We start from the raw sequence: 22,735 nt of genomic DNA on the forward strand, positions 1-22,735 counted from the left end.
TTATGCTAAAACATGACGAGGAAGAAGAGGAGGAGGAGAAGAGGCAAAGTCACTGGTGCCCAAGGAATAGCACCAGGAGTGGTCTCCAGGAAGGGTGGCCACCTGCAGGGCTGGGAGAGCTCTGTGATGCTGTCATCAGGGGCCTTCCTCATGCCTGGGAAACAGGACATGGGCTAAGGGCGGCTAACCAAGGCCTGGGAGAATATTGAGAGGTAAACAGGCGATGTGGGTGTGGGGCGCTCAGCCTACTTGGCCAAAGGGTGAGTTCTTGCTAATTTCACAGGGAGAGCCTGACTGGTCTCAAGCACCTGAGGCCCAGCATGAGAAGTCAACATCCCTGACTTCTCATCCTCTATAGAAGTTTCCCCCAGACCAGGCGCGGTGGCTCATGCCTATAATCCCAGCACTTTGGCAGGCCAAGGTGGGCGGATCACCTGAAGTCAGGAGTTCGAGACCAGCCTGGCCAACATGGTGAAACCCTGTCTCTACTAAAAATACAAAAATTAGCCAGGCGTGGTGGCGCGTGCCTGTAATCCCAGCTACTCAGGAGGCTGAGGCAGGAGAATCACTTGAACCTGGGAGGCGGAGGTTGCAGTGAGCCAAGATCGTGCCATTGCACTCCAGCCTGGGTGACAGAGCAAGACTCCATCTCAAAAAGAAAAAAAAAAAAAAAGAAGTTTCTCCTGACTATCTGGAAAGAAGGTTCACACACCCAGCTCTCGCAGGCATGCTTCCCCACGTGCCTAAGCCAAGGCCCTTCCCACAAAAGGGGACTTACACATGCCCCAAAGGATGGTCCTCTTCCAGAAATGAGCCGATGCTACAGTGGAGAGTCACCCAATGACGTGGGAAAGTCGATCCTTGCTGAAAGCCCCAAAAAGGGGCTGTAAATTTAGGACAAAGGATTTAAATGGCAGGGGCAAACTTGTGCAATGTCTTCTTTAAGAGGTGGTCAAGAAAGAAAATAGAAACAGGTTCAAGACAGACTTTGAATAGGTTGCTGGCAAGTGTCTCTTACAGAGGTGTCACAGGGTCAGAATGATTTGCCCCTTTGAGGTTGGTTTCAGAGTCAGAATCTCATACGACAGAGAAGCTAGAGGTTGGACCTAAACAGTCCTTCCCTGCATACCAACAGAGTCTATGGATGAAAGAGCCTTTTTCTGGAGAGAGTCCATGCTTTTCTGCAGTTTTCAAAGGGATTTAAAATCTGAGACAGGTTAGGAACCACTGGGTGACGTGGTTCTGGGGTAGGTGGAAGATGGAGTTTTTGTCTTTTTCTTTTTTGGAGACAGGGTCTGGCTCTGTCACCCAGACTGCAGTCCAATGCCATAATAGGCTCATGGCAGCCTCAACCTCCCGGACTCAAGCAATCCTCCCGCCTCAGCCTCTCGAGCAGCTGGGACTAGAGGTGTGTGCCACCATGCCTGGGTAGTTTTTGTGTTGCTGTTTTTTGTAGACACAAGGTTTCCCTATATGGCCCAGGTTGGTCTCAATTGATACTCTTGCCTTGGCCTCCCAAAGTACTAGGACTACAGGTGAGAGCCACAGTGCCTGGCCGGATTTTTGTTTTTTGTTTTTTTGTTTTTTTGTTTTTTTTTTTGAGATGGAGTTTCGCTCTTGTTGCACAGGCTAGACTGCAATGGCGTGATCTCGGCTCACTGCAACCTCCGCCTCCCGGGCTCAAGTGATTCTCCTGCCTCAGCCTCCCAAGCAGCTGGGATTACAGGCAGGCGCCACCACACCCGGCTAATTTAGTATTTTTAGTACAGACGGGGTTTCACCATGGGCTGGTCTCGAACTCCTGACCTCAGGTGATCTGCCTGCCTTGGATCTCTCAAAGTGCTGGGATTACAGGCGTGAGCCACCACGCCCGGCCCAGATTCTTTTTTTTCTTACTCTGGCAAATCTATATTTTATAAACTTTTAATAACTAACTTGTGTTGATTCCATGTAATTAAAAACGTACAGTATGCATGAATAAACACATTTATAAAACATACGGCATATATATTTAAAACATCCGCATGCACGATCTGGAAGATCACGGCCTCTAATTCCCAGATGCAGGCTCTGCTGTAATTTTTTTTTTTTTTTTTTTTTTTTATAGACAGGGTCTCACTTTTTCACTCAGGCTGGAATGCAGGGGCACGATCTTGGCTCAATGCAGCCTTGACCACCCTGGTTCAAGCGATCCTCCTGCCTCATCCCCTCAAGTAGCTAGGGCTGCAGACATATGCCACCACACCTGGCTAATTTTTGTATTTTAGTAGAGACGGGGTTTCACCATGTTGGCCAGGCTGGTCTTGAACTCCTGACCTCAAGTGATCTGCCTGCGTCCGCCTCCCAAAGTGCTGGGATTACAGGCGTGAGCCACCGCACCTGGTCTGCTGCTGCAATCTTAAGATGGCCACATAATATCTCTTAAAACTACAAATTCCACTTCCCTTCTTCTGTCCTGACCTCAACTTAATCACAAACAAAAAACCTCCCTCCCAAAACACACACACACTCATGGCAGTCCCCCTGTCAAGTGTCAGCTATGTGGTAGTTCACCCCATTCTCCTGGGGTGAGATCTGCAGCTGGCTCTCTGCCCAGGCGCTCGGCACTCAGGCCCTCCTTCCCTACCCGGCTGTCAGCTTAGGGGTCCTCCTCCACCTATCCTCGTGAGATCTGCAGACAACCCTGTAAGCTCTGAACCAAAGAGGAGGAAATCCTGGGGACGACATAGAGGGCTCTGGATACCTCATCCCACCAGTCATTGTCCTGGTCACACTCTCTCCTTGGCAGGGGGCCCGTGACACTGCTTCCATTCTCAGAGCAGGTCTCTGGGCCACTCCTGCCCCTGGAGCCTCTGGGATCGGTTCAGACTCTGTCCCATAGCACAGCCTCTTCATCTTTCAACAGGCTCATCTTCAAGGCTATAGCGGCCAGCCCCCATGACTAGGCACCTGATGTCCATTTTCTCATTAAACATCATGACAAGCCCCGAAGGCAGGCATTCAGTTTTATGAATGAGGAAAGTGGGACTCAAGGAGGTGACGGGGAAGGAAGTGGGTTTGGGTTTATTCTGGAGCCTGCTCTTTACCACCGTACCACTGCCTCTCCCAGGCCAGTGCACTGGAGCCAGATGGTATGAACTGCCAGCTCAAGGACACCTAGGTCAACTTCCCAAAAGAGGCCTAGGGGTTGGGCAAGGAGGCCATTGAGATTGTAGAGGCCAGGCCTTGCTTGCCCCTGGCACTGGGGAGAATGGGCACCACCCCAGGCCAACTGGGGAAGGGCCAGGCACCAGAGCTGCATCCTTCTGCCCACTCTTGCTGTAGAGGATCAGAGTCCAAGACGCCAGCTCCATCAGACACAAGGACCTTCAAGAGCAAGGAACTAGGCTGGGCACGGTGGCTTACGCACTATGGGGGGCTGAGGTGGGAGGACCACTTGAGCCCAGGAGTTTGAGACCAGCCTGGGCAACTTAGCAAGACCCCATATCTACAAAAATCTGAAAATTAGCTTGGTGTGGCTGGGTGCGGTGGCTCACACCTCTAATCCCAGCACTTTGGGATGCCGAGGCGGGTGGATCACGAGGTCAGGAGTTTGGGACCAGCCTGGCCAACATGGTGTAACACCATGTATACTAAAAATACAAAAATTAGCTGGGCATGGTGGTGGGTGCCTGCAATCCCAGCTACTCGGGAAGCTGAGGCAGGAGAATCGCTTGAACCCGGGAGGTAGAGGTTGCAGTGGGCCGAGACTGCGCCGTTGCACTCCAGCCTGGGGGACAAGAGCAAGACTTCGTCTCAAAAAAAAAAAAAAATTAGCTTGGTGTGGTGGTGCACACAGTAGTCCTAACTGCTCAGGAGGCTGAGGCAGGAGGATTGCTTGAGCCCAAGAGGTTGAGGTTGCAGTAAACTATGATCGCACCACTGCACTCCAGCCTGGGTGACACAGAGAGACCCTGTCTCTAAAAAAAGGAAAAAACAAAACAAAAACAAACAAGGAACTCTGCCTGGGAGTCCAACTAAGTCCTGGGAAGGTGGGGACGGGGGGTGGGGGTGAGGGGACAAGTGAAAAAGAGCCAGGAAGCCCCTCCTGCATAGCCGCCTGACTCCCAGAGGCCTCCTGAGTCCTCCTCCCTGGGATCTGGACTCCCCTCCCCCAACCCAGCACTTCTTCCTGGGAACAAGCCTGTGTTTGGAGGCAGCATGGTGCAGGGTTAGGAGCAGCCTCTGCCACTTTCTGGCTGGGTAAGACTTAGGTAAGTTACTTCCCCTTTCTGTGCCTCAGTTTCCCCATCTGTAAAGTGGGAATCACAGTAGCACTTACCAAACAGGGTTGTCATAAGGCTAATTAGCTCAGTATTTCTTTCTTTCTTTCTTTCTCTCTCTTTTTTTTTTTTTACATCGCCCAGGCTAGAGTGCAGTGGTGCAATCTCGGCTCGCTGCAACCTCTGCCTCCCAGGCTCAAGCAGCGATCTTCCCACCTCAGCCTCTGGAGTAGCTGGGACTACAGGTGTGCATCATCATGCCTGGCTAATTTTTGTATTTTTTTGTAGAGATGGAGTTTTGCCATGTTGCCCAGGCTAGTCTCAAACTCCTGAGTTCAAGCGATCTGCCCACCTCAGCCTTCCAAAGTGCTGGGATTACAAGCATGAACCACGGTATCCGGCTAGCTTAGTATTTTACTTTTTTCTCTTTTCTTTTTCTCTTTTTTTTTTTTTTTTTTTTTTTTTGAGACGGAGTCTCGCTCTGTCGCCCAGGCTGGAGTGGTGCAGTGGCACGATCTTAGCTCACTGCAGCCTCCGCCTCTCTGATTCAAGCAATTCTCCTGTCTCAGCCTCCCGAGTAGCTGGGATTACAGACACCCACCACCACACCCGGCTAATTTTTGTATTTGTAGTAGAGACAAGGTTTCACCATATTGGTCAGACTGGTCTTGACCAGTCTAGAACTCCTGACCTCAGGTGATCTACCCGCCTTGGCCTCCCAAAGTGCTGGGATTACAGGCATGAGCCACCGCGCCCGGCCAAGCTTCATATTTTCAAAGTGCCCAGTACACTGCCTGGCACAGGGTACATATTACAAAAGTGTTTGTTGTTATTAGATACAGAAATGGCAAGCTAGGTTAATGAAAATGGCAACTTTCAGCTGGCAAACGGCAAAGCTCCTAAGTACAAATGCTACTGACAGGACCCACGGGAAAAGAAACTTTACCTGATGCCCCCTTTCTGGAGCATGTGCTCATTCTCAGAGTGAGGGCTTCCCCTAGTCCCGGAGGGATTTCTAAGTTGAACCTGCCTCTGGCCCAGGCTCTGTGATCCCTACGACTTACCCTGACTCCTACCTAGCAGAATCAGGGGTGAATGGCGCTCTCCATGCCCTTACCAAACACCCTGGCCAATGGCCTCTACGTGCTGACCACCCCCGGGGTGCCATGGAGTCGAGCCCTCCTTCCTGTCTCTGCATGCCCACAGAGGTCGCCATGCCTGCTCCAATCGGATGGCAGTTGTTTACCTGTGTAATCATATAATGTAATTATTACATAAGAGAGTGCACCCTGGGTGTGAAAGCTGATTCCATGAAGAAAACAAAGCTGAGTGCTTCAGAAACCTAGTAAAAGACAAGTCACCCAATAAAACAAACTTCTTGTAGAATTATGGAATTAGGCCAGGCAAGACAACTGTAAAAGCTCAGCAGGAATTATTAAAATGTAGAAGGAAGGCCGGGCACTGTGGCTCACATCTGCAATTCCGGCACTTCGGGAGGCTGAGCTGGGAGGAATGCTTGAGCCCAGGAGTTCGAGACCAGCCTAGGCAACATAGCCAGACTTCGTCTCTACTAAAAATCAAAAAAATTAGCCAAGGCCAGGCATGGTGGCTCATGCCTGTAATCCCAGCACTTTAGGACGCCAAGGTGGGTGGATCACTTGAAGTCAGGAGTTCGAGATCAGCCCGAACAACATAGTGAAAACCAATCTCTGCTAAAATACAAAAATTAGCCAGATGTGGCGTTGTGCACGACTGTAATCCTAGCTACACGGGAGGTTGAGGCAAGAGGTTTGCTTGAACCAGAGAGGCAGAGGTTGCAGTGAGCCGAGATCGCACCATTATACGCCAGCCTGGGTGACAGAGCGAGACTCTGTTTCAAAAAATTAAAAAAATAAAAAAATTAGCCAGGTGTGTGTGATCCCTGCTTACTTAGGAGGCTGAGGCAGGAAGATGGGTTAAGCCCAGGAGGTCAAGGCTGCAGAAAACTGTGATTGAACCACTGCCCTCCAGCCTAGGTGACAGAGCGAGACCCTGTCTCAAAAAAAAAAAAAAAAAAAGTAGGATTAAAAAAGTGGATTATACATTGCATGTACGCCTCATACAGAAAGATGAACCTGTGACCTACTCAAACATAAGCCCTTGGCCATCTGAGAGCAGATCAGGGAACCAACGTACACTGCCATATTTTAAGTGAAAATGAAATATTTATTGGGAAGGGAGAAAAAACAGTAGCTGGCATCCATAGCAGCTTCTCCAGGTGAGTGCTGCTGGAGAGGTATATAGGACTCTGTGCAGCCAGCCACGGAAAAAAATAAAATAAAATGTTTACATTTGAGGTAATGCATCTTAATAATTCTCTACCTGAACCAAAGTCAGTTACTCAACCAACAAAGCACATTGGATAAAAGTGCTATTAAACTATTCGTTTCTCCACCAGGCACGGTGGCTCACACCTATAATCTCACCACTTTGGGAGGCCGAAGTGGGAAGATTGCCTGAGCCCAGAAGTTGGAGACCAGCCTGGGCAACACAGCAAGACCCCTGTCTCTACAGAAAATGAAAAAAAATTAGCTGGGCATGGCGGTGTGCACTTGGGAGCTACTCAGGAGGCTGAGGCGGGAGGATCACTTGAGCTCAGGAGTTCAAGGCTGCATTGAGCTATGATGGCACCACTGCAGTCCAGCCTAGGAGACAGAGCTAGACCCTGTCTCTAAAAATAAATAAATAAATAATCTCGGCATTTCTCATCCTAATTGCGTCTAATGGTTCATCATCCTCTTTGGTACTAATCCACATTTTTAAAACTGGTTGGAGTCGCTGTGCTGGGAGTAGCGGAAGCCACAGAAAAAACATAAACATCTTCCCAGAGCACCCATTTGACTCTAAAGTTAGGGGAAAATATGCTTTATAATAAAATAAACATGGATATATCATGGAATCGAATGTAAAATTAACATTAGCATTAAAAATAGAAGTTGAAGCTTCAAAGCGAGGTCGCAGTTGGGGTGGGCAGCTGCAGGTCAAGAGCTGCACATCCCATCTCTTCAGGCTGGAGGGATGGTGGGAAAGTTGGAGAAACACGGCCCATCAGGGTCAAGGTTACTGCCAGCTGCCCGGCCATCTCCTACCCACTCCCCCTGGGAACCCGCAGCACAAGGGCTCCTGGGGTGCTGCCTTGTGAGCCTCACAGGTGACACCAGAATCCACTGCTGTGGCCAAGGTCACCAGAGGGCAGACCGCACTGTGAGCTGCCATACCTTCCAGTCCAGGCCCCTTGAGTGGGGCCAGGGGCGGCTCTTGCCACCACCCTGGGAGAGGAAGAAAATGGCCTGCTCAAGATCTCACTTCCAGCAGTATTTACCTCAGATACCCAAGCTCCTTCCTACCTTGAAAGGCTAGAAAATGCTGACAAGGCCAGATGTAGTGGCTCATGTCTGTAATTCCAGCACTTTGGGGGACCGAGGCGGGAGGATCTCTTGAGTCCAGGAATTCAAGAGCAGCCTGGGCAACATAGCAAAATGGGATATTTATTGACACATGCTCTGCGCATTCCATCTGAGTCATTCATGGGAAGATCAAATAAGGTAATGGATGAATAAAGCTTACTACACCCTGCAAACCTCAAGAACTCATGACAGGAACACCTGTCATTAAAATCCACTCTGAGCCAGGCTGAGCAGGGCTCACCCATAGTCCCAGCTACTTGAGAGGCTGAGGTGGGAGGATCATTTGTGCTCAGGAGTTCAAGAGCAGCCTGGACAGGCCAGGCCTGGTGGCTCACACCAATAATCCCAGCACTTTGGAAGGCCAAGGTGGGTGGATCTCTTGGGCCCAGGAGTTGGAGACCAGTCTGGGCAACACGGTGAAACCCTGTCTTCCGTTGAAATACAAAATGAGCGGGGTGTGATGGCATGAACCTGTACTCTTGGCTACTTGGGAGGCTGCGGTGGGAAGATCGCTTGAGTCCAGGAGATCAAGGATGTAGTGAGATATGATTGCACCACTGCACTCCAGCCTGGGCGACGGAGTGAGACTTTATCTCAAAAAAAGACCAGCCTGGACAGTAGAGTGAGACTCGTTTCTAAATAAATAAATTTTTAGGCCAGACGCGGTGGCTCACACCTGTAATCCCAGCACTTTGGGAGGTTGAGACGGGGAGATCACTTGAGGTAAGAAGTTCGAGACCAGCCTGGCCAACATGGTGAAACCCCATCTCTACCAAAAATACAAAAATTAGCTGGGTGTGGTGGTGGGCGCCTGTGGTCCCTGCTACTCGGGAGGCTGAGGCATGAGAATCGCTTGAACCAGGAAGGTGGAGGCTACAGTGAGCCAAGATCGCACCACTGCACTCCAGCCTCGGTGACAGAGCGAGACTCCATCTCAAAAAAAAACAAAAACAAATTGTTTTTTAAAAATCCACTCCCTACCACAGTGTGAGCCTCAAAGATTCATTCATCCAATGGTAAAAACTGCAACTTTTTGGGTACCCATAACTTGGTCCAGGTGTTTCATTATTTCCAATCTTTACGACATCTCTACGACAATCCAGTCAAAGAGGTACTATCATCCTAATTCTCAGATGAGAACCCAGAAACTTAAATAACTTGTCAAGGTCCCCTACACGTTGTGTCAAAGCCAAGATATGAAGCCTGTAATTCTAAAACTCTTGCTTTTAATGCTAATCTGAAGCTAACCTTTTATTCATTTTCAAAACACGGTCCTGCTGGAGAAACGGAGCCATTCACATCTTAGGAAACTATCACATATTAGATGTGCTGCACTCAATTTAAAAATAGACCACACATCATCACCGGTTTCCAAATGACAGCAGATGGGCTGTATTATTCAAATACTCATCACACCACACAATAGGGAAAAAAAGATTCATGACCTGGTCACGGCTCCTGGATGCTTGAAACCATCAGAAACAGAAGTTGTGGTCTGGGAGTACATCTCCTTTCCTTGGCTCTGAATATGAGGAACTTTTTTTTTTTTTTTTTTTTTTTTGAGGTGGAATTTCTCTCTTGTCACCCAGGCTGGAGTGCAACCTCTGCCTCCCAGGTTCAAGTGATTCTCCTGTCTCAGCCTCCTAATTAGCTGGGATTATAGGCACCCACCACCACGCCCAGCTAATTTTTGTATTTTTAGTAGAGACAGGGTTTCACCATGTTGGCCAGGCTGGTCTCGAACTCCTGATCTCAGGTAATCCACCTGCTTTGGCCTCCCAAAGTGTTGGGATTACAGGCGTGAGCCACCGCGCCTGGCAAGAAACATTTTTAATGGAATTTTTTTAGAAGGATGTGTAACGAGAAAGTTGAGGTTTTTGTTTTTCCTCCTAGAAGAAAATTCTCATGAAGTAGTTCATTTGAGATCAAGATCCTGATGTTCTTAACTTCCTCCTCAACAGCAGGTCAGCAGTAAAGAGGAAAATGCAGGCATCAAGCACACCCTGTTTGCGTGACTTTCCTCTCCTCCCTTAAGGCTCCCTGAAGCCCCCTCAAAACGAAAGCCAAGGCCACTCTGAAGGGTTTAAGAGGTCTGGCGCAGGCTCATGCCCGTAATTCCAGTACTTTGGGAGGCCGAGGCAGGAAGATCGCTTGAGCCCAGGAGTTTGAGACCTGAACCAATGTATACTTTTCATGTACTGATTTATGATTTTACCTACAATTCCTGTCTTCCTAAAATGCATAAAACCAAACTGTAACCCAATCGTCTTGGGCACACTTTCTCAGGACCTCTCGAGACTGTTTCTTGGGCCATGGTCACTCATGTTGACTCAGAATAAGCCTGGGCAACAAAAGGAGACCTCCATCTCTACAAAAAGCTACAAAATTACCTGGGTGTGGTGGCATATGCCTGTTGTCCCAACTACTAGGTGGGCGGATCACTTGAACCCAGGAGACTGAGGCTGCAATGAGCTGTGATAGCTCCACTGCACTGCACCCTGGGTGACAGAGCAAGACCTTGTCTCAAAAAAAGTTAATTAGAAATAAAAATAATTAAAAGGTTTCAAGAGCAGGCATTATGGGCAGCAACCCAAGCTGGAGTCAAAGCCCCAGATTCTGTCCCCTGAAATACCTGAGGAATCCACCTGGCTGCCTCAGTTTCCCAAACAGCATATAGGGTCATCTGGATGTGAGCAGCAGAACAGTCACCAAGACAAATTCTGGACTTGAATGAAACCATTAGTGAGTCCTTAGCCCCCATTTCCATGCTCCAGAGGCTGCAGGACCACAGCAGACTCAGAGTCCTGGAGACACACCCCGTCAGCCCCTACTCATCTGCTCAGGGAGCTAAGACCACATGGGATAGGTTCACCGGCTTGCTCAGGGAGGCTCACACCCAGATCCAGTCAGCCAGCCGAGGACACAGTCTATTTGGACAGAAAGAGGTTGTCAGCTCCCCTTCTGGGACCATCTACCTCTAAGGCAGAAAAATCAATCTGCTATAGATTAAAACAAAATCAATCTTGAGGGAGAACAGAGACTTGTTAATTTATATTAATATATAATAAGAATGAGGGGAAGCATGGGAGAGGGTGAGGGATAAAAGACTACACATTGGGTACAGTGTACACTGCTTGGGTGACAGGTGCATCAGAATCTCAGAAATCACCACTAAAGAACTTACTCGTATAACTAAAAACCACCTGTACCCCAAAAACTACTGAAATAAAAATAAAAATAAAGTATTTGCCAAACCAAAAAAAAAAAAAAAAAGAACAGCTAATATTTACAGAGCATCAACTATGTGGAAGGTGATGTTCATTATCTATTTACCTTATTTAATCCTTCAGACAAACCTAGGAACGGGTCCATTCAGGTTCATTTTACAGACAAGGAAATAGAGGATCAGAGAAGTTAAGTAGGCACCTCAGAGTCACACAGCTGGGAAGTGGAAGAGCTACGGTTTGAATCTGAATCTGTCCAGCACTAGAGTTCATGGGTTTAACTACTGCATTACTGAATTTCAAGATGAATCCAACTCCCGGGGAGTTGGTTCACTGGACAACTAAAGAAGTGCAGACCTCGTGCTATACATCCAGCCAGTAAAGAGAAAGAAAGCTATTTAAACTTATTGGCAATAAAAGAACTAGGTTTTACACCAGGCGTGGTGGCTCACTCCTGTAATCCCAGCACTTTGGGAGGCGAAGGCGGGAAGATCACTTGAGCCCAGGAGTTCCAGACCATCATGGGCAACATGGCGAAACCCTGTCTTTACTAAAAAAAAAAAAAAAAAAAAATACAAAAATTAGCCAGGCATGGTGGCAGCACCTGTAGTCCCAGCTACTTGGGAGGCTAAGGTGGGAGGATCACTTGAGCCCAGGAGGTCGGGGCTGCAATAAGCTGTGATTGCTCCAGTGCACTCCAGTGTGGGCGACAGAGTGAGACCCTATCTCAAAAAAAAAAAAAAGAAAAAGAAAAGAAAGATATGTTTTAAATAATTACCTCTGAGCCTATTAGCAAAACATTATTTCGGCCGGGCGCGGTGGCTCATGCCTGTAATCCCAGCACTTTCGGAGGCCGAGGCGGGCGGATCACGAGTTCAAGAGATGGAGACTATCCTGGCTAACACGGTGAAACCCCATCTCTACTAAAAATACAAAAAATTAGCCGGCCGTGGTGGCGGGAGCCTGTGGTCCCAGCTACTTGGGAGGCTGAGGCAGGAGAATCACTTGAACCCGGGAGGCGGAGCTTGCAGTGAGCCGAGATTGCGCCACTGCACTCCAGCCTGGGCCACAGAGTGAGCCTCCGTCTCAAAAAAAAAAAAAAAAAAAAAATTCTTTCAATATTATTCAATGCTGGCAAGGATGTTATGAAACTATTATATGTCACTGGGATAAATTGGTCACCCAGGCTGGAGTTCAATGGTGTGATCATCACCCTTGGCAACCTTGAATTCCTGGGCTCAAGCAATCCTCTCGCCTCAGCCTCCCAAGTAGCTGGGATTACAGGTGCATGCCACTGTGCCCAGCTAATTTTTAAAAACAATTTTTGGCTGGGCGCAGTGGCTCATGCCTGTAATCCTAGCACTTTGGGAGGCAGAGGCGGGCAGATTGCCTGAGCTCAGGAGTTCGAGACCAGCTTGGAAAACATGGTCTCGTATCTACTAAAATACAAAAAATTAGCCGGGCATGGCGGTGTACGCCTGTAGTCCCAGCTACAGGAGGCTGAGGCAGGAGAATCACTAGAACCCAGGAGGCAGAGGTTGCAGTGAGCCGAGATCATGCCACTGCACCCCAGGCGGGGCAACAGAGCGAGACTCCATCTCTGAAAAAAAAAAAAAATAGCAGGCATGGTGGCACAAGCCTGTAATCCCAGCTACTGGGGAGGCTGAGGCAGAATTGCCTGAACCCGGGAGGCAGAGGTTGCAGTAAGCCAAGATCGCACCACTGCACTCCAGCTTGGGTGACAGAGCGAGACTCTGCCTCAAAAAATAAATAAGTAAATAAAAATTAAAAAAGAATTTTGTAGAGATGGGGGGAGGGTCTCACTATGTTGCCCAGGCTGGTCTCGAATTCAGGTGTGAGCCACTACACCTGACCTCAAGCATTTATTTCTACTGATTTCAAGACAAAGCTTAACTCTTTCAACGAGTTGCCAATCAGAAAATCTTTGAATACGGCCAGGCATGGTGGCTCATACCTGTAATCCCAGCACTTGGGAGGCCAGGGCAGGTGGTTCACTTGAGGTCAGGAGTTCAAGACCAGCCTGGCCAACATAGTAAAACCCTGTCTCTACAAAAATACAAAAATTAGCCTGGTGAGTGCCTGTAATCCCAGCCACTCAAGAGGCTGAGGCAGGTGAATCACTTGAACCCGGGGGGGCAGAGGTTGCAGTGAGCAGAGATTGCACCACTGTACTCCAGCCTCAGTGACAGAGTGAGACTCCACCTCAAAAAAAAAAAAAAAAAAAAAAAAAAGACCGGGCGCGGTGGCTCATGCCTGTAATCCTAGCACTTTGGGAGGCTGAGGCAGGTAGATCACCTGAGGTCAGGAGTTCGAGACCAGCCTGGCCAACATGGTGAAACCCCATCTCTGCTAAAAATACAAAAAATTAGCAGGGTATGATGGCGGGCGCCTGTAATCCCAGCTACTCTGGAGGCTGAGGCAGGAGAATCGCTTGAAGCCAGGAGAAGGAGGTTGCAGTGAGCCAAGATTGTGCCATTGCACTCCAGCCTGGGCAAAAGAGCAAAACTCTGCCTCAAAAAACAAAAACAAAAATTAGATGGGCATGGTGGTGGGCAGCTGTAGTCCCAGCTACTTGGGAGGCTGAGGCAGAAGAATAGCTTGAACCCAGGAGGTGGAGGTCACAGTGAGTGGAGATCGCACCACTGCACTCCAGCCTGGGTGACAGAGTGAGACTCCGTCTTGGGGGAAAAAAAAAGAATGAAAGGGTTTATAGGATGATGAAAGCTGAAATGTTTCAACAGAAAGAAGTCTCCTTTACCTAAATATTTTATGAGAATGGATATTATATCTGGCTGCAGAATATTTCCCCTGACTACTATTGGAAACCAGGAAGCGTGTAAATCCCCTCCTCAAGCAGTATTAATTGGACATGTCAATGTCCACACCAAGCCCACACAGTGTAGAATAGAAGCTGCAGTGCCGGCATGTACTGGCATGAGCGAATTCTGTTCCACAGCCCTGGGCGGAATGTAAACCAGAGCTATGGCAAGAGCTTGTGAGCGCACCCCATCTCTACCAAAATACAAAAAATTAGCCGGGCATGGCGGCGTGCACCTGTAGTAGGGGAGGGTGAACCGGCACCCAAATCTCCCAGAGATGAGGTAACTACTGGGACTTTGGAGTAGAGCATTTCCACCTGAGAGGCATTTACTACCTTGCCATGGGACATTCACCAAAGCTACCCCTATGATGGATATGACTGAAGAACATGAAATTACTTGTTCAGGTTTTTTTTTTTTTTTTTGACAGGCTGTCACTCTGTTACCCAGGCTGAAATGCATTAGTGCGATCATGGCTCACTGCAGCCTTGACCTCCAGGGCTCAGGCAATCCTCCTGCCTCAGCCTCCCAAGTAGCTGGAATCACAGGCGCACACCACCACACCCAGCTAATTGTTTTTATTTTTTGTAGGACAGGGTCTCCCTTATGTTGCCTAGGCTGGTCTCAAACTCCTGGGCTCTAGCAATCTTCTCATCTTGGCCTCCCAGTGTGGTAGGATCACAGGTGTGAGCCACTGCACCCAGCTAGGACATAAAATAATCTTAAGACTGAAATACCCAGGACATCTCAGGTGATGTCAAGGAAACACTCTAACAGGGATGACAATGCCCAGTAGAATTCCCTAATAAAACAGAAATCATTTATACACGATGGCATTACCTGGGGAAGGCAAGGAGGAGATACTCACATGAGCAGGGATCCTCTTTTCCCCTAGGACTGACTCTGGCACTATGATGAGCAGCTGGATTCTGTAGTGCCCAACAAACAGCTCTCCCTGACCAAACGAGAGCTGCTGGGGTGGTGGCTAGCAGTTCCAAGGTGAACAATGCCTCGTTTGCAAAGATGCCAATCTGATCAAAGATGGTAAAAACAAATCAGCTCTAAGGGCCGAATTGCATGCTGTTTTCCCAGCAGTGATGGGAGAATTGAACAGTGGTAAAAACCCCCTGTATCTGTGCAGGGCTTTGGGTGCCAGTTCACCCTCCCCTTGTGGGCGGTGGTCAACAGCCTGGCCATACATTTAGACAGGAGGGCAATGCAAACCTGACCTATTAAATGGATATTTCTTTGGGACACAGCCCTATAGAAAATGAGGGTAGGCTGGGTGCAGTGGTTCACGCCTGTAATCCCAGTACTTTGGGAGGCCAAGGCAGGTGGATCACCTGAGGCCAGGAGTTCGAGACCAGCCTGGGCAACATGGTGAAACCCTGTCTCTACTAAAAATACACAAATTAGCCGAGCATGGTGATGCCTGCCTGTAGTCCCAGCTACTTGGGAGGCTGAGGCAGGAGAATCACTTGAACCAGGGAGGTGGAGGTTGCAGTGAGCTGAGATATGCCACTGCGCTCCAGCCTGGGCGACAGAGTGAGACTCCGTCTCAAAAAAAAAAAAAAAGAAAAAGAAAAAGAAAGAAAACGAGGGGTGCATTGAAGTCGGACCTCTTCATCAATGATAGACTGGATTAAGAAAATGTGGCACATATACACCATGGAATACTATGCAGCCATAAAAAAGGATGAGTTCATGTCCTTTGTAGGGACATGGATGAAGCTGGAAACCATCATTCTCAGCAAACTATCGCAAGGACAAAAAACCAAACACCGCAGGTTCTCACTCATAGGTGGGAATTGAACAATGAGAACACTTGGACACAGGAAGAGGAACATCACACACCAGGGCCTGTTTTGGGATGGGGGGAGTGGGGAGGGAGACCATTAGGAGATATACCTAATGTAAATAACGAGTTAATGGGTGCAGCACACCAACATGGCACATGTATACATATGTAACAAACCTGCACGTTGTGCACATGTACCCTAGAACTTAAAGTATAATAAAAAAAAATTAAAAAAATAAAAATAGAAAAATAAAGTAAATTAAGTCAGACCTCTTAATGCCCACCAGAAGAGCCTTCTAGGTTTGGAAGGTGACAGGAATCAACGGGTAGATATCAACAGGTAGATATCCCACATGTTCCCTTGAGGTGGCCACCTGGGTCCATGAAATGAGGGGATACAGGCCCCACAGCGGTGCAGAGATGGGCTGGATCTAGCATGTTCCTCCGCACCCTCTCGGGCACATAATGCCAGGAAGAACTGTTCTGTGTGCCAGTGAGAGAGACAGACACTGCACAGGGCTGTGGGGTAGATTCCCTGGTGGGAGGCCCTGAACATAGCTGGCAAGTGAAACTGAGGCTGGTAGCCCTGGGGACTACGACTGGGTCTTGAATGGACGCTGACTTGGAGTGGGCTTTGCTTACCCAGTGGAAAATGCAAATGCTCAGAGCGCCAGAGCCAAACCAGAACAGAAGACACCGTGTGGGTTTGGATGGCTGTCATTTCTTCAGACCACAGAACATGCTGTACAGCCCATAATGTCCAGCTATGGGCTGGACAGAGAGACAGCCTCCGCAGAGCAATAGTTTGATAAAGAAATGGAACCGTTGCCAGGTGCAGTGGCTCACTCCTGTCATCCCAGCACTTTGGGAGGCCAAGGCAGGTGGATCACCTGAGGTTAGGAGTTCGAGATCAGCCTGGCCAACAAGGCGAAACCCCGTCTCTACTAAAAATACAAAAATTAGCCAGGCGTGGTAGCATGCACCTGTAATCCCAGCTGCTTAGATGGCTGAGACAGGAGAATTGCTAGGACCCGGGAGGTAGAGATTGCAGTGAGCCGAGATCTTGCCACTTCACTCCAGCCTGGGAAAAACAGCGAGACGCTGTCTCAAAAAAAAAAGAAGAAAGAAAAAAGTAATGGAACCGCTCTTCCCTTTTGTGGCCATCACCAAAGCCAGAGTGGCCAAAATGAAGTTCAATACCTTCGTGACTTAGAACCACCGCAAGAACCACAAAAGGCATTTCTATGCACCTTCCCATATTCGCAGGAAGAGAGATTGTCTTTCCCTCTTTCCAAAGAGCTGAGGCAGAAGCCTAAGTTCAGGTTGTGTGAGGACACCACAGAGGCCAGCAAACCAGCAAAGCGGGTCCAGGTTTAAAGGAAGAAATACGTCATCTACACTGAACGAGTGCAGTGGGAAAAGTCTAATGGCACGACTGTCCACGCTGGCATTCATCCCAGCCAGGCTGTTATCATTAGGCTAACACTGGACAATGACCACAAAAAGATCCTTGAACGGGCCAGGCGTGGTAGCTCACGCCTGTAATCCCAGCACTTTGGAAGGCCAAGACAAGAGGATCTCTTGAGCTCAGGGGTTCGAGACCAGCCTGGGCAACATAGCAAGACCTTGTCTCTCAAAAAAAAATCTGAGATCGAGTCTCGCTCTGTCGCCCAGGTTGGAGTGCAGTGGCATGATCTCGGCTCACTGCAACCTCCGCCTCCCTGGTTAAGGGTTCAAGTGATTTTCCTGCCTCAGCCTCCTGAGTAACTAGGACTACAGGCATGCACCACCATGTCGGGCTAATTTTTTTTTTTTTGAGACAGAGTCTCACTCTGTCACCCAGGCTGGAGTGCAGTGGTGCAATCTCGGCTCACTGCAAGCTCCGCCGCCTGGGTCCACACCATTCTCCTGCCTCAGCCTCCCAAGTAGCTGGTACTACAGGTGCCCGCCACCAAGCTCAGCTAATTTTTTGTATTTTTAATAGAGACAGGGTTTCACCGTGTTAGCCAGGATGGTCTCGATCTCTTAACCTCGTGATCCGTCCGCCTCAGCCTCCCAAAGTGCTGGGATTACAGGCGTGAGCCACCGCTCCCGGCCAATTTTTGTATTTTTTTGTAGAGACGGGGTTTCGCCATGTTGGCCATGCTGGTCTCAAACTCCTGATCCTAAGTGATCCACCCGCCTTGGCCTCCAAAAGTGCTGGGATTACAGGTGTGAGCCACCACACCCGGCCTCTACTAAAAAAAAAATGTTTTAAATTAGCTAGGGGTGGTAGCATGCACCTACAGTCCCGGCTACTCCAGAGGCTAAGGCAGGAGGATCACTTGAGCCCATATAGTCAAGGCTGCAGTGAGCTGTGATTGCACCACTGCACTCTAGCCTGGGCAACAGAATGAGACCCTAAAAAGAAAAAGAAAAGAAAAGAAAAATCCTTGGCTGGGTACAGTGGCTCAGGCCTGTAATCCCAGCACTTTGGGAGGCCAAGGCGAGTGGATCACCTGAGGTCAGTAATTAGAGACCAGCCTGGCCAACATGATGAAACCCCATCTCTACTAAAAATACAAAAATTAGCTGGGCGTGGCCGGGCACGGTGGCTCAGGTCTGTAATCCCAGCACTTTGGGAGACCGAGGCAGGTGGATCACTTGAGGTCAGGAGTTCGAGACCAGCCTGTCCAACATGAGGAAACCCCATCTCTACTAAAAATACACAAATTATCTGGGCGTGGTGGCGCATGCCTGTAATCCCAGCTACTCTGGAGGCTGAGGCAGGAGAATCGCTTGAACCCGGGAGGCGGAGGTTGCAGTGAGCCGAGATCACACCGTTGCACTCCAGCCTGGGCGACAGAGCAAGACTCTGTCTCAAAAAAAAAAAAAAAGAAAGAAAAAAGAAAGCAAGAACAAATCCTTGAATGGAAAGCCAAATCTCACCATGTAGGAAATGAAAGGGGAAAATACAAGGAAGAAATAATTAACAAGATGCAAGAATAAAGTCATTTTATATACAAACGTTCCTTAAAACTGCTAAAATGGAAAAAAAAAAAACCCAAAAAAGTAGAACTGGCGACTGAAAGGCTGGCTGTCTGAAGTGGGGAGATAAAGGCATGAAGGGGTGGCTCAGCTGCCTTCCCGACTGTGCGCCCACGCTCAGCCTGGGAGGCACCAAGGAGTATCCCCATGTTCTATTCCTCTGTTTTCCCGGTGGATCTGGGCAAGAAGGGTGGGAAGGATGATGGTATGACTATAATTCTTGCTAAGACTGGTATAATGACTGTAATTTTTTCTTGCTTCCCAATAGCAGCTCAATGGCACTTACACTGCCACTAAAAAGGATGCGTAGGTTATGAAGCAACGTGGAAAACTGTTAATGAGCCAATGTTAAGTGAAAAAAAGCAAACCACAAAAGCACATGCCTAGCTGCTCAAAAAAATTAAAAATTGGATTACCATATGATCCAGCAATTTGGGTATATACCTGAGAGAACTGAAGGCAGGGACTTCAACAGGTCTCTGTCCACCCACGTTCACAGCGCAGCATTATTCACAAAAGCCATAGAGTGGGAGCAACAGAAGTGTCCATCGGGTGAATGGAACGAAAGAACATGGTCCTGGCCAGGCGCGGTGGCTCATGCCTGTAATCCCAGCACTTTGGGAGGCCGAGCGAGCAGATCGCTTTAGGTCAGGAGTTTGAGACCAGCCTGACCAACATGGTGAAAGCCCGTCTGCTAAAAGTACAAAACTAGCTGGGCGTGGTGGCACATGCCTGTAATCCCAGCTACTTGGGAGGCTGAGGCAGGAGAATCACTTAAACCTGGGAGGCGGAGGTTGTGGTGAGCCAAGATCGCGCCATTGCACTCCAGCCTGGGCAACAAGAGCAAAAATCCGTCTCAAAAAAATACAAAAATTAGCCAGGTGTGGTGGTGCGTACCTGTAATTCCAGCTACTCAGGAGGCCGAGGCAGGAGAATTGCTTGAATCAGGGAGGTGGAGGTTGCAGTGAGGCTGAGATCATGCCACTGCACTCTAGCCTGGGTGACAGAGCAAGACACTGTCTCAAAAAAAGAAAAGAATGTAGTACCTACACACAGTGGAATGTCCAGCCTTAAAAAATGAAAGAAATTCTGATACATACCCCCACACGGATTAAGCTTCAAGAAACATGCTAAATTAATGAAGCCAGTAATAAAAAGACAAATACTGTAGGATTCCACTCATGTGCAGTACCTAGAGTTGTCAAAAGCACAGAGACAGCAGAATGGCTGCCAGGGCTGGGAGGAGAGGGGAGTTAGTGTTTAAGGGGAAAAGAATTTCAATTTTGCAACATGAAAAAAATGCCTGAGGGTGGGCGGTGGTGACGGTTGCACAATAGTGTAAATCCCACAGAACTGCGCTCTTAAAAATGCTTAAGATGGTCAATTTTATGTTATGTATATTTTATAATTAAAACATAAACATTAAGATAAAAAGCATATGCCTACTAATTACGACTAAATTATTTTTTATTTTAAGTGCTGGGGTACATGTGCAGGACGTGCAGGTTTGTTGCATAGGTAAACGTGTGCTACGGTGGTTTGCTGTACCTATCAACCCATCACCTAGGTATTAAGCCCCGTGTGCATTAGCTATTTATCCTGATGCTCTCCCACCCCCTACCCCACCCTCACAAGCCTCAGTGTGTGTTGTTCCCCTCCCTGTGTCCATGTGTTCTCATAATTACAACTAAGTTAAAATGCACATCCAAAAGAAGTTAATGGAAAGGATACCCAAATGGGCAACCGCTGTGTTGGGCTAGAGGGATGATGATAAATGACTTCTGTTTCTAATCCACTCCACACCAGCTCCTTTGCAGACACTGCATGGATTGCTATGTGCCTGGCACTTTACACAGGATAATATACAAAATCCTCAAGACTAACAGATAGGTATTGCTGTCTCAGTGTTACAACTGGACTCTGAGGTTCTGATGGGTTAAGTGACTTGCCCAAGGTCACCCAGCAGATAAAAAGTGGCTTGGTGGCCAGGCCCAGCACTTTGGGAGGCCGAGGCAGGTAGATCACCTGAGGTCAGGAGTTTGAGACCAGCCTGGCCAATATGGCGAAACCCTGTCTCTACTAAAAATACAAAAATTAGCCAGGTATAGTGGCATGTGCCTGTAATCTCAGCTACTCGGGAGGCTGAGGCAGGAGAATCTCCTGAACCTTGGAGGCAGAGGTTGCAGTGAGCCAAGATCCCACCACTGCACTCCAGCCTGGGTGACACAGGGAGACTCTGCCTCACCAAAAAAAAAAAAAAAAAAAAATGTGGCTGGGAAAAAACCCAGTTCAGCTGACTCCAAAGACAGTACATTTTCTCCCATGTGGCAATCCCCCTAAAACCACCACCTCACCCAGCCCCACCCTCACCTGGACATAAATGACTTTTTTTTTTTTTTTTTGAGACAGGGTCTCACTCTGTCACGCAGGCTAGAGTGCAGTGTTGCAACCATAGCTCACTGCAGCCTTGAACTCCTGGACTCAAGTAATCCTCCCACCTCAGTCTTCCACATAGCTGGGGCTACAGGCGTGCATCACAAGGCCCAGCTAATTTATTTTTATTTTTTGCAGAGATGGAGGTCTTACTATGTTGCCCAGGCTCGTCTCAAACTCCTGGGCTCAAGTGATCCTCCTTCCTTAGCCTCCCAAAGCATTAGGAATACAAGCATGAACCACCATGCCCAGCCATAAATGGTTTTCCAAAGTTTCAAAAACAAGGCTGATTATGCTTCTCTATTGATAAGAAAGCACTTCTTCCAGATTTCATGACCAACATAGAAAAGAGCAATGCCCCCACTGTGGCTGATGCAAGGGGGGGGCCCAGCCCTTCCAGAAAGCCCTGGAGCACCTCACCCAATCATTCTCCCATGTCCTTATCCACCCCTCCTACAAACTTCAATGATTAATGGGGCTCCCCAAACCCCTCCCAGTGCCACCAGCCCCATACCATGTCCTGGGGTAAGAGGTGGGAACAGAGCAGTGTCTGTGTCACCATCTGAGCCCTCCCCCCACCTCTGCCCAACAGATGAAATTTCAAAATGTGAGGGGCTGTGTGACCTCAGAGAGAGAGAGAGTAGCCCTGGGCTGGGAATGGGCTGCGGAGGGCAGGGACTGTTGTTGAAGATAAAGAGGGAGGAGTTTGTTGGGGAAAGTAAGAGAAGCATTTCTCCTCCTGAGCTCCAGAAGTTTTCTGCTCCTGGGACCCCAGGAGGTTGGGGGTGGGGTGGGGACTGCCAGTTCATAAAAGTTGGGGAACGGAAAGCAGGAAGGAGGCTGGGGTCAATGGTCCAGCAGAGACCACCAGGGACTCTGACATCTTTGCCTAAAGTCACCCAGGGGAAAGTGGCAGAACAGGGCGGCTTCCCTGCAAAGATAACCGCACTTCCCACCGTCCCCAGAAAATACAGAAAGACATTCCTGTTTATCTGTAAGCGGGCTGAATGGTGGCCCCCACAAAGATAGGTCTTAACCCCCAGGACCTGGACATTATCTGGAAAAATAATAATGTGGAAAATGGGTCTTTGCAGATGTAAGTAAGTTAAGGATCCTGAAATGATTTCTATCTGAATTATCTGAGGGAGCCCTAAATCCAACAAGAAGTGTCCTTAAAAGAGACAGACGGAGACCTAGACACATGGAGGAGATGCCCTTGTGAAGACGGAGGCAGAGACTGGAGTGATGCAGCCACAGGCCAAGATACGCTGGAGCCCCCAGAAGGAAGAGCAAAGAAGGATTCTCCCCCTACAGCCCCCAGAGGGAGCGAGGCCTTGCTGATGCCTTAATTTTTAACTTCTGGCCTCCAGAACTGTGAGAGAATACTTTTTTTTTTTTTTTTTTTTTTTGCGATGGAGTCTCGCTCTGTCACCCAGGCTGGAGTGCAGTGGCACAATCTCAGCTCACTACAACCTCTGCCTCCTGAGTTCAAGTAATTCTCCTGTCTCAGCCTCCCGAATAGCTGGGACTACAGGCACGTGCCACCACGCCTGGCTAATTTTTGAATTTTTAGTAGAGACGGGGCTTCACCATGTTGGCCAGGCTGGTCTTGAACTCCTGACCTCAGGTGATCTACCCGCCTCAGCCTCCCAAAGTGCTGGGATTACAGGCGTTAGCTATCACACCCAGCCCATTGCTGTTGTTT

At 48.6% G+C, this 22,735-nt stretch overlaps 1 protein-coding gene across 4 annotated transcripts in view; it reads right to left on the bottom strand.

Moving 5' to 3' along the window:
* PIK3CD (phosphatidylinositol-4,5-bisphosphate 3-kinase catalytic subunit delta) overlaps positions 1–22,735 on the bottom strand; it is a 78,090-nt gene that overhangs the window by 50,399 nt on the left and 4,956 nt on the right. The window lies entirely within an intron of this gene.

This window comes from Pan paniscus, chromosome 1, assembly GCF_029289425.2.
Source record: "Pan paniscus chromosome 1, NHGRI_mPanPan1-v2.0_pri, whole genome shotgun sequence".
Taxonomy (NCBI): domain Eukaryota; kingdom Metazoa; phylum Chordata; class Mammalia; order Primates; family Hominidae; genus Pan; species Pan paniscus.